Here is a 13,173-nt window from a genome sequence, read left to right on the forward strand (position 1 = left end):
TACTGGAGGCTGAGTGGGGTGGCTCACACCTGTAATTCCAGCACTTTGGGAGGCTCAGAAGGGGGCGGATCACTGGAGGTCAGGAGTTCGAGGCTAGCCTGGCCAACATGGTAAAAACCCATCTCTACTGGAAAAAAAAAATACACAAATTAGCTGGGCGTGGTGGTGCATGCCTGTAATCCTAACTACTTGGGAGGCTGAGGCATGAGAATCGCTTGAACCCGGGAGGCAGAGGTGGCAGTGAGCCGAGACTGCACCACTGCACTCCAGCCTGGGCAACAGAGTGAGACTCCATCTCAAAAAATAAAAACAAAGACATACCTGAGACTGGGTAATTTATAAAGGAAATTTATAAAGTTCTGCAGCCAGGACTTGGAGCTTTGAAGCCTGGTCTACCAATGTGTGACCTTGGACAAGTTACTTAGACTCCTTGTGCCTCCGTTTTTCTCATCTGTAAAATGGGCATGATAATAGCACTAGCCTCATAATGTGGTGGCAAGGTTTATGAAGGTCAGTGCCTATCTCATCTGATTCTTAGTGGAGGAGACAGTGACTGGAAGGGTGTACAAGAGGGGTTTCCATGGGGACTGAATGCTCTGCTTCTGTACTTGGCTGCTGGTTCCAGTGGGTGGATACAGTCATTGATAAGTCAAATGTGCTGATCAGTGCACTCTTCTGTATATATCGTATATTTTAATGAGAAGTCTAAAGCAAAAAATAAAATAACCTGTTGCTGCTTGTGGTGGTGATATTATTAAACTCCAAGCTGTAGGAGAAAGTGGATGCATTTTTGGTTAATATAAAATGCCCAGTGACATTGCCTTGGGCTCCTTTTTATTGGTAGCACTCCTGAGCGGAGCCCAACCAGCCAATTCAGGGCAACTCCCAGGTGGGAATATATTGGGCTGGTTCCTCGTTGCATGACCTCTCATCTCAAGACCTCAGTTTCTCCACTGGTAAAATGGAAAGAAATTGTCCCTGTCAAATTCCAAAGTCCTGTCATGGCTTTCCATTTTACACGTGGCAAAACTGAGATTCGACATCGCTCATTACAAACTCACAGGCACTAAAGCTTTCGGGAAGACCAGACTCTCTCAATCCCTCCCTGACTGGTCCCAGGAATAAGAACAGGAATAATCCCAGCACAGCAACAAGAGGTGATGTGTATGAGCTTTTACTCCTGGAACCAGGCACTGTTCCATTCCTTACCTCATTTTGTGCTCACATTATTGTCCCATTTTACAGGAAAGCAAACTGAGGCTCAGAGAGTCAAGGTCACAGAGGCAAAGCCCATGCTTCTACCCACTGCCCTTCCGCCAGGTCCTTCAGATTTTGTGGGTTGCTTCTGCACCCTTCCCCTGCCCCCATTCCTGTTCCTCCCTACTCCCAAGCCTACCCTTTCCCTCCCCCACATGTGTATTTAGCCAGGCTGGGTCCCAGCCAAGTCTCGGCTGTCACAGCGTTCCCATCTTTGATCACCCGTCAGCCCAGATGTTGGGCTGATCAAAGGCAGCTGTTACCCAGTCCCTCCCCAAAGCACAGGATTATGGATGCACGTAGGAGAGAGGTGGGAGGGCGGGAGGGTGGGGGAACAGCCATGTGACAATGGAGACACACTGGGCCACTGTGGAGGGATAGGCTGGGTCAAGGGGGAGCCAGCCGGGCTTGGGGACCTACTCCTGTCGCTGTAAGGTCTCAGAAGGACCAGGGTCCACCAACACTGAGCAGAGAAACTGATGCTTAACTTTGAAAATGCTGGAGCTAGATTCAGGGCCCTAGCCTCCAAATGAGCTAAGAAACAAAATCTCAGAGATGAAGGAAGAGGTTGCCAGTAGCTCTACCCATGACAATAATATCCATCTGTTACCTGACTCAAAGCGCTGGCTCCAGCCATCTTTTCTCCCAGGTTTCTCAAGAACTGAATTTTCTGTTTACAGTTAATTAAATAAAAAAAGCATGAAATAGCACATAGGGGATAGCCTTGTGACATTTTACTTTTTAAAATACAGTTATAAGAACCGAGAAAACAAACAAACAAACACTGGAAGTGCACACACCAGAATATTCAGTGGCTGCCCACGTGTGGGTGGGGAGAAGGCACTTCCCTTTCCTTTTTTTTTCCTTCATTGATTCAACAAAATTTACGAGCGTGTTTCCAAATAATAACACCTAAGATGTATTAAATGTTCACTGGATTACAGAAACAGGCTCATCTCTATTTGGTGGAATTAATATGTTATTTTTATAAAAAAGAATTAAAAAATTTAAGCAAAATATAAAATGGTATATATACCTCAATAACAATTTTCTAAAAGGCATGATGAGAGAGATGAAATAGATTGATAGATGATGCATACATAGATGATTGATTGATTGATACATAGATGATAGATAGATAGATAGATAAATAGATAGATAGATAGATAGATAGACAGACAGACATGATATAAGGTTGAAAAAAATGCTGGAATATACAAGGAGCCCCCAGCACCTGCAACCTCATTGGCAAGTAGCAAACCCCATCTACCCTCTCTCGCCCCAGTTTCCAATTCCCATAGGCAAAATAAAAATTTATGGTGTGCTGGATGGGCTTGAATTCCCACCCTCAGAACCTCCAAAGCCACAAACTCTAACTAGACCTGAGACAATGCCACCTACCTTTTTCAAGAGAGTAACCTGTGCCAGGCACTTTGCATACATTATTTCCAACCCACACAACAACCGTCATATTATCAAGTGGTATTATAGATTGGTTTTAAGAGGTGTGCAAACTGAGAGGCAGAAAGGCCAGAACAAACAGATGCCCTAATTGTTCTTCTCTCACTAGATGCAGCATCTGCCTTCAGTCCCCAAGCAGTGATGGCTCGCAGTCTTGGCAACTGTGTACCGTCAAGAGGGTTGAAGTTAGATCTAGCATTTCTTTCCCCTGCCCGAAATCTTGATGTGGCAATCCAAAGCTCTTTGGTGAATGTCCCAACTCCTTAGCAAGGCCAAGATCCGAGAGGATTAGATCCACGTGAATGTCTCCCATTTGGTTTCTCGTGGTTCCTCCCTTGTCCTGCATGATCCCACCATGCAAACATTCCAGGCTTTCAAATACCAAGTCCTCCCTCATCCCTGCTCTTCGCTCGCAGGTTGTTCTTCCTCCCTGGAACCTTCTCTCTTCCTTTATTGCTGGTCTCATTCTCCTTCCAGCCTCAACTAGGGTCCCCTCTTTCCACTTTCTCTTGGTTTATCTTCACCGACCAACCTGGGCAGGTGAGGGCTGTGGCCTTCAGGCTCTCATATAAACTGCCCAAAGTGACAATCAAAATATCTAACACCTGGTAAGCTGCAGTAATAATCCATCACCATCAACTCTGACCCAATCAAAAGAGATATTTGCAATAAAAAAAAACTTGTCTAACCCACCTTGCTGTGCAGCAGCCAAACATCAACTCTGCTTAGCCTTAGCCCTCATCACACTGAATCACAAAATTCTATTTCCCACCTGTCTCCCTCTGAAGAATGTCAACAACTGAAGAAAAGGATCTGTATCCCACCATCTTGATCAATCAATATTTTCTTTTTTCTCTTTTTCTTTCTTTTTTTTTTGTTTTTGTTCGTTTGTTTGAGAAAGAGTCTTGCTCTGTCACCCAGGCTGGAGTGCAGTGGTACGATCTCGGCTCACTGCAACCTCTGCCTTGTAGGTTCAAGCAATTCTCCTGCCTCAGCCTCATGAGTAGCTGGGAGTACAGGTGCCCACCATCATGCTCAGCTAATTTTTGTATTTTTAGTAGAGACAGGGTTTAGTAGAGACATGCTGACCAGGCTGGTCTCTAACTCCTCACCTCCAGTGATCTGCACACCTCAGCCTCCCAGAGTGCTGGGATTACAGGTATGAGCTACTGCGCCTGGCCAGATCAATCAATATTTTCTCAATGCCAACTGGCATCCAATCTCACTGCTTACTAGCTCTTTGCTCTTAGCCTTCTCTGTAAAATGGGCCGATAAAGACACCTGCCTTATGGTTTGCCTGAAAAGGGATAATGCATCCGAAGTGTTTAGTGTAATTAACATGCTCATTCAACAAATGGTAGTTGTTTTTTTATTATTTTGAGTGTGTTAGTCTTATGGATTTATAGACTGAAAAGGGAGTTCCCTCCAGGAGGGAAGAAGAGATGAACTGGGCAGTCTGGAGGTGCCACCTAAGTACTGAAAAGCTCTGCCTCGATGCTCTCAGAGCTAGAATCTCCCCACCCTTCCACCCTGGCCCCTAAGAGCATGAGACCAAAGAGGAGGCTGATCAATCAACAGGACTTTAAAGGCCAGTCGGCTTTCATACACTGTGTCCTCCCAATGTTTCTTTTAACTACATGGTAACACTCATTTGTTTAGAACTCACAGCAAATACATCTTGGAGAGGACTTTGATCCCTGGCAGCTGTGTACGTGTGAGTGAGGCAGAGTCCCAGGGGCAGAGAGAGCCTGGAAAGGAGGCGGACTGGTCTTGTGGCTCTCATGCCCTCTGGGCCTGGCACTTCATCCTGCAGCCCCCTCCCCAGCAAGGCCGCACTTGGTGGCAGAATGGAGAGAAAAGCCAAGTCAGAGAGCCTTGCATTCAAATCCTGGGTCTGCCACTTTTCAGATGTGTGACCTTGGGCAAGTCACTCAACCTCCATGGCATCACCTTCTTTATCTACAAAATAGGCATCATAATAGTCCTTGGATAGGTGTGGTGGCTCATGCCAGTAATCCTAGCACTTTGGGGGACTGAGGTGGGAGGATTCCTTGAGCCCAGGAGTTCAACAACAGCCTGGGCAACATAGTGAGACCCTGTGTCTACAAAAGATATATATATACAAATATTAGCCAGGTGTGGTGGTGTGTGCCTGTAATCCTGGCTGCTCAGGAGGTGGGAGTACCACCTAAGCCTAGGAGATCGAGGCTGCTGTGAGTTGAGATCATGCCACTGCACTCCAGTCTGAGCAACAGAGTATGACCCTGTCTCAACAATAACGATAGTTTTTGAAGCCAGTAGTTTGCATAGGAGTAGATGGATCAAGCATGTATTAATAAAATGCCTTGGGATAAGGTAGGAACTTAAACATTTGAATGAACCAGTACTTTGGCTCTGCTTGTGAGAAAGGCAGCCTAACATTGTAGTCATAATGTTACCATGTGACCTGTACAAATTACAGTATAACACTGGAATTAAAATGTGACAGATTACATCCCTACTGTCTGGCTGTATGACCTTGGGTAAGTTACTTCCCCTTTCTGAGCCTTGGTCTCCTCATTTATAAAACAGAAATCATAATAGTATCTCCCTAATAGGGAGGTTAGCATGAAAATTAACTAAGGCAGTTATTTTCAAGTGCTTACAGCAGTAGTCAGCACATTGTACAAACTCAATATTACCTTCTTCATCATTATGAGTCACATGGCCACATGGAGCAGAAAGGGGACCCAGGCAATGCAGATCTTAGCTTAGGAGGCATGTGCCCAGAACTGGAGGTGGGGTATTGATGAAGAGAGTTTTATGCTGTAACTACCAAAGAGGAGGCCACATCCCCACAAGAGGCCAGATCTGTGTTCCCACCCTTAAATGCATTTGGGGCCATGACTGCTCTGCCTAACAAGGTATAGCAGAAGTGAGGAAGACAGGTCTTAGAGCTCCCACCCCAGCCCTCACCCCATCCTTACTTTAATCTCAGCACCTTGGCCCGGCCTTGCCCTCTGATCCCAAGACATCATTCAAAATCCCCTTTTGGGGTTGCCCCAAGGTCTTATTTTGTCACCTTATGACCTCATTTAACCTTAATTACCTCCTTAAAGACCGTATCTCAAATACAGTTGCATAGGAGGCTAGGACTTCAACATATGAATTGGGATGGGAGGACACAATTCAGTCCATACAAGCCTGCTCTTCCCTTTTTGTTTTGTTTTTTGTTTTTTGTTTTTTTGTTTTGTTTTGTTTTTTTGGGACAAGGTCTCACTCTGTTACCCAGGAGTGCGGTGACGCGATCATGGCTCACTGCAGTTTCAAACTCCCACCTCAGCCTCCTGAGTAGCTGGGACTACAAGCATGCACAACCATGCCCAGCTAATTTTTTGTATTTTTTGTAGAAAGGGGATCTAGCTATGTTGCCCAGGCTGGTCTGAATTTTTGAACTCAAGTGATCCTCCTGCCTCAGGCTACCAAAGTGCTGGGATTACAGGCATGAGCCACCAGGCCTGAACTCCCTCCCATTTGAGTGGAATTGAATTTGCCTTCAAGTTCATAGAAGCACAAAACAAACCCTTCAGCCTAACCAAGAAGGGAAAATGGTCATGAATATGCCCCTTTCCCCCGAAGAAAAATGGCACTTTTTATAACTATCCAGCTGACAGGAAAATGTCACTGAGCTGTGCATCGCCTTTGAGATGACCATCCATCCCTTGCCTAGAATTTACCTTCTCTCCACTGTAACTAATAGATAAACACAACTTCCATTGACAAGCAGGGAAGTCTAGTGTTTCTCAGCTTCCAAAATGCTCTGCTGAACAGGAGCTTGTTTAATTCTCACACCCACACCTAGGATGCAGGATCCCATACACAGCTCCAATCCTATATGTTTTTTCTCACAATGCGGCTGATGCTCCCCGAATCGCACCCCAGCAAGAGGCCAGATCTGTGTTCTCACCCTTAAATTCATTTGGGGCCATGACTGCTCTGCCTAACAAGGTATAGCAGAAGTGATGCTCCATGACTTTAGAGGCTAGATTTTAAAACTATATACAGTTTCTGCTTGTCTCTCTTGCTCCCAGGGAAAACCACCCTGGAGGCCAGCCGCCATGCTGTGAGGAAGCTGAAACAAGCCTAGGTTAAGAACTTACGTGAAGAGGCCTCTGAGGTCCCAGACAAGCCAGCCCACCTGTGTCCCATCTGAATTCTAACCCATGTGAATCCATGAGCATAATGAATGGATATGCTATACCATCAGGTTTGGGATAATTCGTTATGCAACCTTAGTACCTAGAAAAATAATGTGATCGCTTTCTAGAGCTGCTGTAACAAATTATCACAGTCTGCTTGCCTTAAAACAACAGAATTCATTCATGCAGAGTTCTGGAGGCCAGAAGTTCAGAGTCAACATGTCAGCAGGGCTCTGCTCCCTCTGCGGGCTCTGGGAGGAGTCCGCACCTTTTCCTTAGTTTCTGGTGTTGTTGGCAAATCTTGGCGTTCTCTGTCTTATAGATGCATCGCTCCAGGCTGGGCCTCCATTGTCACATGGTGTCCTCCATTGTCACATGGTGTCCTCCCAGTGCGTCTGTGTCTGTTCTCTTCTTCTAAGGACTTTGGTCATATTGGAGTAGGGCTCACCCTACTGCAGTAGACCTCAGCTTAACTTGATTATATCTGTAAAGATCCTGTTTCCAAATATGGTCACACACATGGGAATTAGGACTTAAACATCTCTTTTGGAGAAACATAATTCAATCCATAACAAATAGTCAAGATAGGTACTCCATTCTGCAGATAAGAAAACCGAGGCTCAGAGAGGTAGAGTGACTTCCCCAAGGTCACACAGCCGGGGAAGTCACTCTACCTCTACTTCTAATGACTGAGATTAGCTTGGAGCCCAGGTTTTAGTCTAGAGGTTTGTCTTCATGGCACCAGCTCAGAGAGGTTAAGAAATTACCCTAAGGCCACACAGCTTCCAAGTTTAGCTGCTGAATTTTGAACCCAGATATTAAGTGGCAAATCGAAATGCTGCTGTCCTAAGCCTCACTGATTCCGCTGGGTCAGGAGGGCAAGTTCCTTGAGGGAGTGAAGAAGGCAGACTTTTCTGGAGGATTCCAGGAATATGAAAGGATCCTGGGTTTTGACATTGCTGAGAAGTCAAGCAACTTCCCCAACCTCACTTCACTAAATCATCTCTCCAAGATGCTCAGAGACTTAATCCTCAGGCTTAATGACATTGCAACAGATTGATGGTTTTCTCCTCCTTGTCCCAAGGGTCAAGGACTTAACCCTCAAGAGGGAGCCCAGAGTCCCACCTGCACATCTCCGCAGGGAGAAGGGGAAGTGATGGGAAGCTTCCAGCAGGCTTGTTTGCTGTCTGCCCTTCTCCACACCCACCTTCCCCATGCTGCTTAGTGCTGTGGGAGATGGCCTGGAATAGATCCTGCAGGTTCCACTGTGCCCTCTGGCTTCCAGTTTGGTTTGGCCAAAGGGGATCTCCAACAGGAGATCACAGGGAGGGAAGCACGTTGGGCTGGGTCATTTATTCCAACAGCTCCTCCCTGCAGGGTTTCCTTGGGCTGGTCGCATGCCTGACAGGCCCCAGCTCCCATCAGACACAGCCCGCATCCCTTCGATGGGTGCAGAGGCCTTACCCTCCCCTCCCTCTTCAGTACTAGACACATCCTGCTCCTGACTGTGAGTGGCCCTGAACACCGTGCTCTCCCACACCCTGCACACACATTGGTAAACGTTCCCCTTTATCAAACTTTCCTCAATTTCCTCAATTTGAATTGAGGCCAGAGCCAGGTTGATACAAGAGGTATTGTACTCGCAAACCATTTTCTGACTACAATTGCCTTTTAATTTTTCATATTCCACCAGGCCGCTGCACTAAGCATCCCCATCTTATAAGCTCAGGACGTGCTATTTCTTTCAGGTTCTACTGGGCCTGGCCAGGCAGTTGACACTTCAGTGGTTCCTCCAGTGGTTCAGGAACCAGGATGGATTCAGGTCACTCGGTTCCTCCAATGACCCAAGCCACTTTGTGCCACTGAGTTCAAAGTGTGCTAGGATTTGCAAGAAGGGGCCTTTCTAGACGGGGAAGCTGCAAGACTTCAGGCACAGCCCTGTGCTGGGAAGTCTCTGTGACACTCTTCCTTAAGCCATCTGTTTCCTGAAGTATCTCTGCACCATGTTACAGGCAACAGGGAGTAATAGTTAAGAAGACAAATTTTGCAGCCAGACAGACTTGAGTCCAGCTCTGCCTCTCAATGCATGACATAGGACAAGTCCCTCACTTCAGCCTCCTCAGCATGTAAAATAGGAAAAACAGTAGAACCCACGTTGGAGGCCAGTGGTAAGGACTTCATTAGGATAATTCATAATGCATAGCAAGCCCTAAGCGATTAGTAACTGCGGCTGAATTTTTATTTTTATTTTTTTGAGATAGGGTCTCACCCTCACGACTCAGGCTGGAGGGCAGTGGTGTGATCACAGCTCACTGCAGCTTCAGCCTCCTGGGTTCAAGGGGTCCTCTTGCCTCAGCCTCCAAGGTAGCTGGGGCTATAGATGCATGCCACAATGCCAGCTAATTTTTTTGTATTTTTAGTAGAGATGGGGTTTTGGCATGTTGCCCAGGCTGATCTCGAACTTCTGGGCTCAGGTGATCCCCACTACCTTAGCCTCCCAAAGTTGCTCCTTTATTTAAGTGAGGATAAGAGTAAGTGCTTAGGAGTGCTGACCACAGCCAGGAACTGTGTGATGCACTTTCTGCTTATTAACGCATTTGATCATCACAGCACACCTATGTGGGATCCACTGTCATCACTATCCCCATATTGCAGGGAAGAAAAATGAGGAACAGAGAGGTTAAGTGTCTTGCCCAAGGTGACACAGCTCTTAAGAGGCAGAGCTGGGATTACAAACCCAGGCAGATGACTCCAAAGTGCATGCTTTCATCCACTCCGTGAAAACACCTCCTGGGATCTGGGGGCTGTTCTGGATTACATCCACTCGGCCTGAATCTCACCAGTTAATCAAGTGCTGCCTGTTACTGTTGGGTGTCCCCTTCTTGCGAATGTATGGAATACAGTAAGGTTGGAGGTTCTTTGGGGGTAGGACTCCTGACTCTCACATTTATTCAGTCACCCCGTTTTCCCAAGCTCAAAATTAAGCCATTTGTAATCAAATGGATAACTCTTTTTTTCCTAATCAGTCAAGGTGTTTTCAACAAAGTGTTTCCAAAGCACCAAAGCTAACACACATTGCAATGTACATAAGTTACTGTTGTTGAAGAGGGGAAAATCCACCCAAATCTGGAGCTGTCCTGGGGAATGGAGATCTTGGCTGGGTATACACGTGCATGCTGGGCACAGAGCAGGTGCGCTGGTTATGAGCCATGTGTCCCCCTCAACCGCCCAGCTCTGTGCCCAGGAGGCTGGCCCGTTGGACTGCATCACCCATGGCTCCCTTACCTGTCGTCCTTCACCTTCTGGCTGGGGTCAGCCCATGGGAGGCACCGACAGGCGATTGCAGCAGGAGGGGGAAGAAGAGGCAGTTAGAGACCCCCAGGCCCAGCCAGGGCTCTGCTGGTCCTCTCTGAGTAGCCCAGTAACCTCACTCCCTCTCCTTGCATCTGGGTTCCTTTCCTGTGGCTGCTGTAACAAATGACCACACACATTGAAAACAATACAAATTTATTTTCTCACAGCCCTGGAAGCTAGAAGCCTGAAATCAGCATGGCTGGGTTAAAATTTAGGTTATCAGCACGGCCCCTTTGAAGGCTCTAGGGGAGAACCCACCCCATTCTCCCTTCCGATTTCAGGGGGCTGCCAACTTTCCTTGGCTTGTGGCTGCATCACACCAGTCTTCAAGGATGACATCCTTTAGTTTCTCTGAATTCCATCTCCACCGTGCTTTTTTTTTTTTTTTTTTTTTTTTTTGAGACAGGGTCTCACTCTGTTGCCCAGGCTGGAGTGCAGTGGTACAATCTCAGCTCACTGCAACCTCCACCTCCTGGGTTCTAGTAATCCTCCCACCTCAACCTCCCAAGTAGCTGGGACTACAGGTGTGTTTCACCACAGCTGGCTAATTTTTGTATGTTTTGTAGAGACTAGGTTTTACCATGTTGGCCAGGCTGACCTCGAGCTCCTGACCTCAAGCTATCTGCCCACCTCGGCCTCCCAAAGTGCTGGGATTACAGGCATGAGCCACCACCCCTGGCTCCATCTCTGCTGTGTGTCAAATCTCCCTCTGCCTCCCCCTGTAAGGGTACATGCGATGGCATGTAGGGATAATCTCTCATCCTGAGAGCCTTAACTTCATCACATCTGCAAAGACCTCTCCTCTTTTTTTGAGGGAGTGCGTATCTTGCAAGGGGCCATTTCTCAGCCTACCGTGACTCCCACTGTTGCAGGTTCCTGGTGTCCTAGGACCTCTTGGCATTTCCTTATCCTGGCCCCACCTTCATAGAAGTAGCTGCAAAACCTCAGTGGCCTCTTCCTTGCATGAGACCCTCATGAGCTCAGTTACCCTGCCCAGCCAGATAGCTCCTTCTTGCTGTCTGTACTGAGGCCCCTCTGGCTTCTTTAACTTCCTCCCGGTTCAAATCTACATATTTATTTATGCAGAAATATTTATTGACCAACTAGAGCTGGACGCTCTGTTGATCAGAGTCCTTCCAGTGAGAAGGCCGGATTCTGTCTCCCCACAGGGGCAAAATCAGGAATAAGATCCATCCATTGTGCACCAGGCCAGCTTGGGCACATGTCTCCCGCTGTCGTGAAAGTCCCAGCTCTCCTAATTCAGCCTCCTAAGGATTTTTCGCATTGCTTCTGAGGCGCTGCATGGGCTTATCCACGGTCCTCTGGCGTCCCCTGCTGGTAGCTATATAGAATTGTAGGCAGTTTTCCTAACACCCTCACAAAGATCAGCTGAGTTAAGATGCCTCTCACCTAGTAAGAAGAGAAAAGGAGATGAGAAGTGGGGACTGGCAATTAGCGAGAATACTGGGAGGCAAAAATGTAACGCCAGCAAAGAGGCATCGACTCCAGCTATTCGATACATGGCATAGTGGATACAATGCAGATTCTGAATCTCTTTTCTGTTCACTGCTTCCTGGCTGAGTGAGCCCAGGTAAGTCACTTCACGTCTCTGTGCTTGAATTTCTTCATCTGTAATAATTCTACCTACCTCACTTGTTGCTGTGAGGTTTAAATGAGCTAGTCTGTTTTAACCAGAACCTGGCACATCAAAATACAATTTGGTTATTACTGCTGTTGGCATTGTGCTAGGCAGCATAAATATATTCTCTCTAATCCTTACCACGACCCTGGAAGTAGGCATTACTGGTCCTGCTTTGCAAATGAGGAATGAGGTTTAGAGAGGGTGACTGACTTGCCCAAGGTCACACAGCACGAAGTGTCAGAGATGGGATTCGGACTCGGGTCTCTCTACCGCCTATGTTTCTGCTCTCTCCAGGGCTCCATGTCATCATCACGGATGAGCTACTTCATGGCTCTGACTTTCCAGGGCTCCCCTCAGAAGTGGAATGGAAGAGGACAACTGGAGAGATGATGATGATGCTTACTTCAAGAGAAAAGCCAGGAGGGGCAGGCAGGCACAGCCCATGGTTGAAGAGGAGTATTTTCCACTCATTTCAAAGCAGAAACTAGACTTGGACATGACCTTGGAGAAGCGTAGCCCCTTCTCCTCCAAGATGGTGCCTATGAAGGTGAAGAACTTGTCCCATAATGAGTATATCATTCATTGTGATGGCAACAATGAACATAATGATGAATTATAGGAGTATGCCTTTTTTTTTTTTTTGAGACCCAGAGTCTTGTTCTGTCACCCAGGCTGGAGTGCAGTGATGCGATCTCGGCTCACATCAACCTCCACCTCCCGGGTTCAAGCCATTCTTGTGCCTCAGCCTCCCAAGTCTCTATAGGCATGTGCCAACACATCCAGCTAATTTTTGTATTTTTAGTAGAGACAGGATTTCGCCATGTTGGCCAGGCTGGTCTTGAACTCCTGGCCTTAGCTGATCTGCCTGCCTCGGCCTCCCAAAGTGCTGGGATTACAGGAGTAAGCCACCATGCCCAGCCAGAGTATGCCTTTTAATGTCAGTCTTTCTGACTAGACTATAACCCTCCTAAGGACAAGGAGCATGTCTGTCCTGACCAGTGCTATACTCTCAGTTCCTGGAACAGGGTCTGGAACAGAGCAGGTGCTCAGTAACTATGTGAATAATAAGTGAGTGAATGAATGATCATGTCTGCCTCCCTGAAGCAGAGCTCCCTGTCTAGTTGAACCACAATCAAATGTAGTGATGGAGCTGGTGTCGTTGCTGACATCCCTAATCCCAGAACTTTGGGAGACCGAGTTGGGTGGATCACTTGAACCCAGGAGTTTGAGACCAGCCAGGGCAACATGCAAAAACTCCATCTCTACAAAAATTGTTTTAAA

The sequence above is a fragment of the Trachypithecus francoisi genome, unplaced genomic scaffold (assembly GCF_009764315.1).
Source record: "Trachypithecus francoisi isolate TF-2019V2 unplaced genomic scaffold, Tfra_2.0 Lachesis_group11, whole genome shotgun sequence".
NCBI lineage: Eukaryota > Metazoa > Chordata > Mammalia > Primates > Cercopithecidae > Trachypithecus > Trachypithecus francoisi.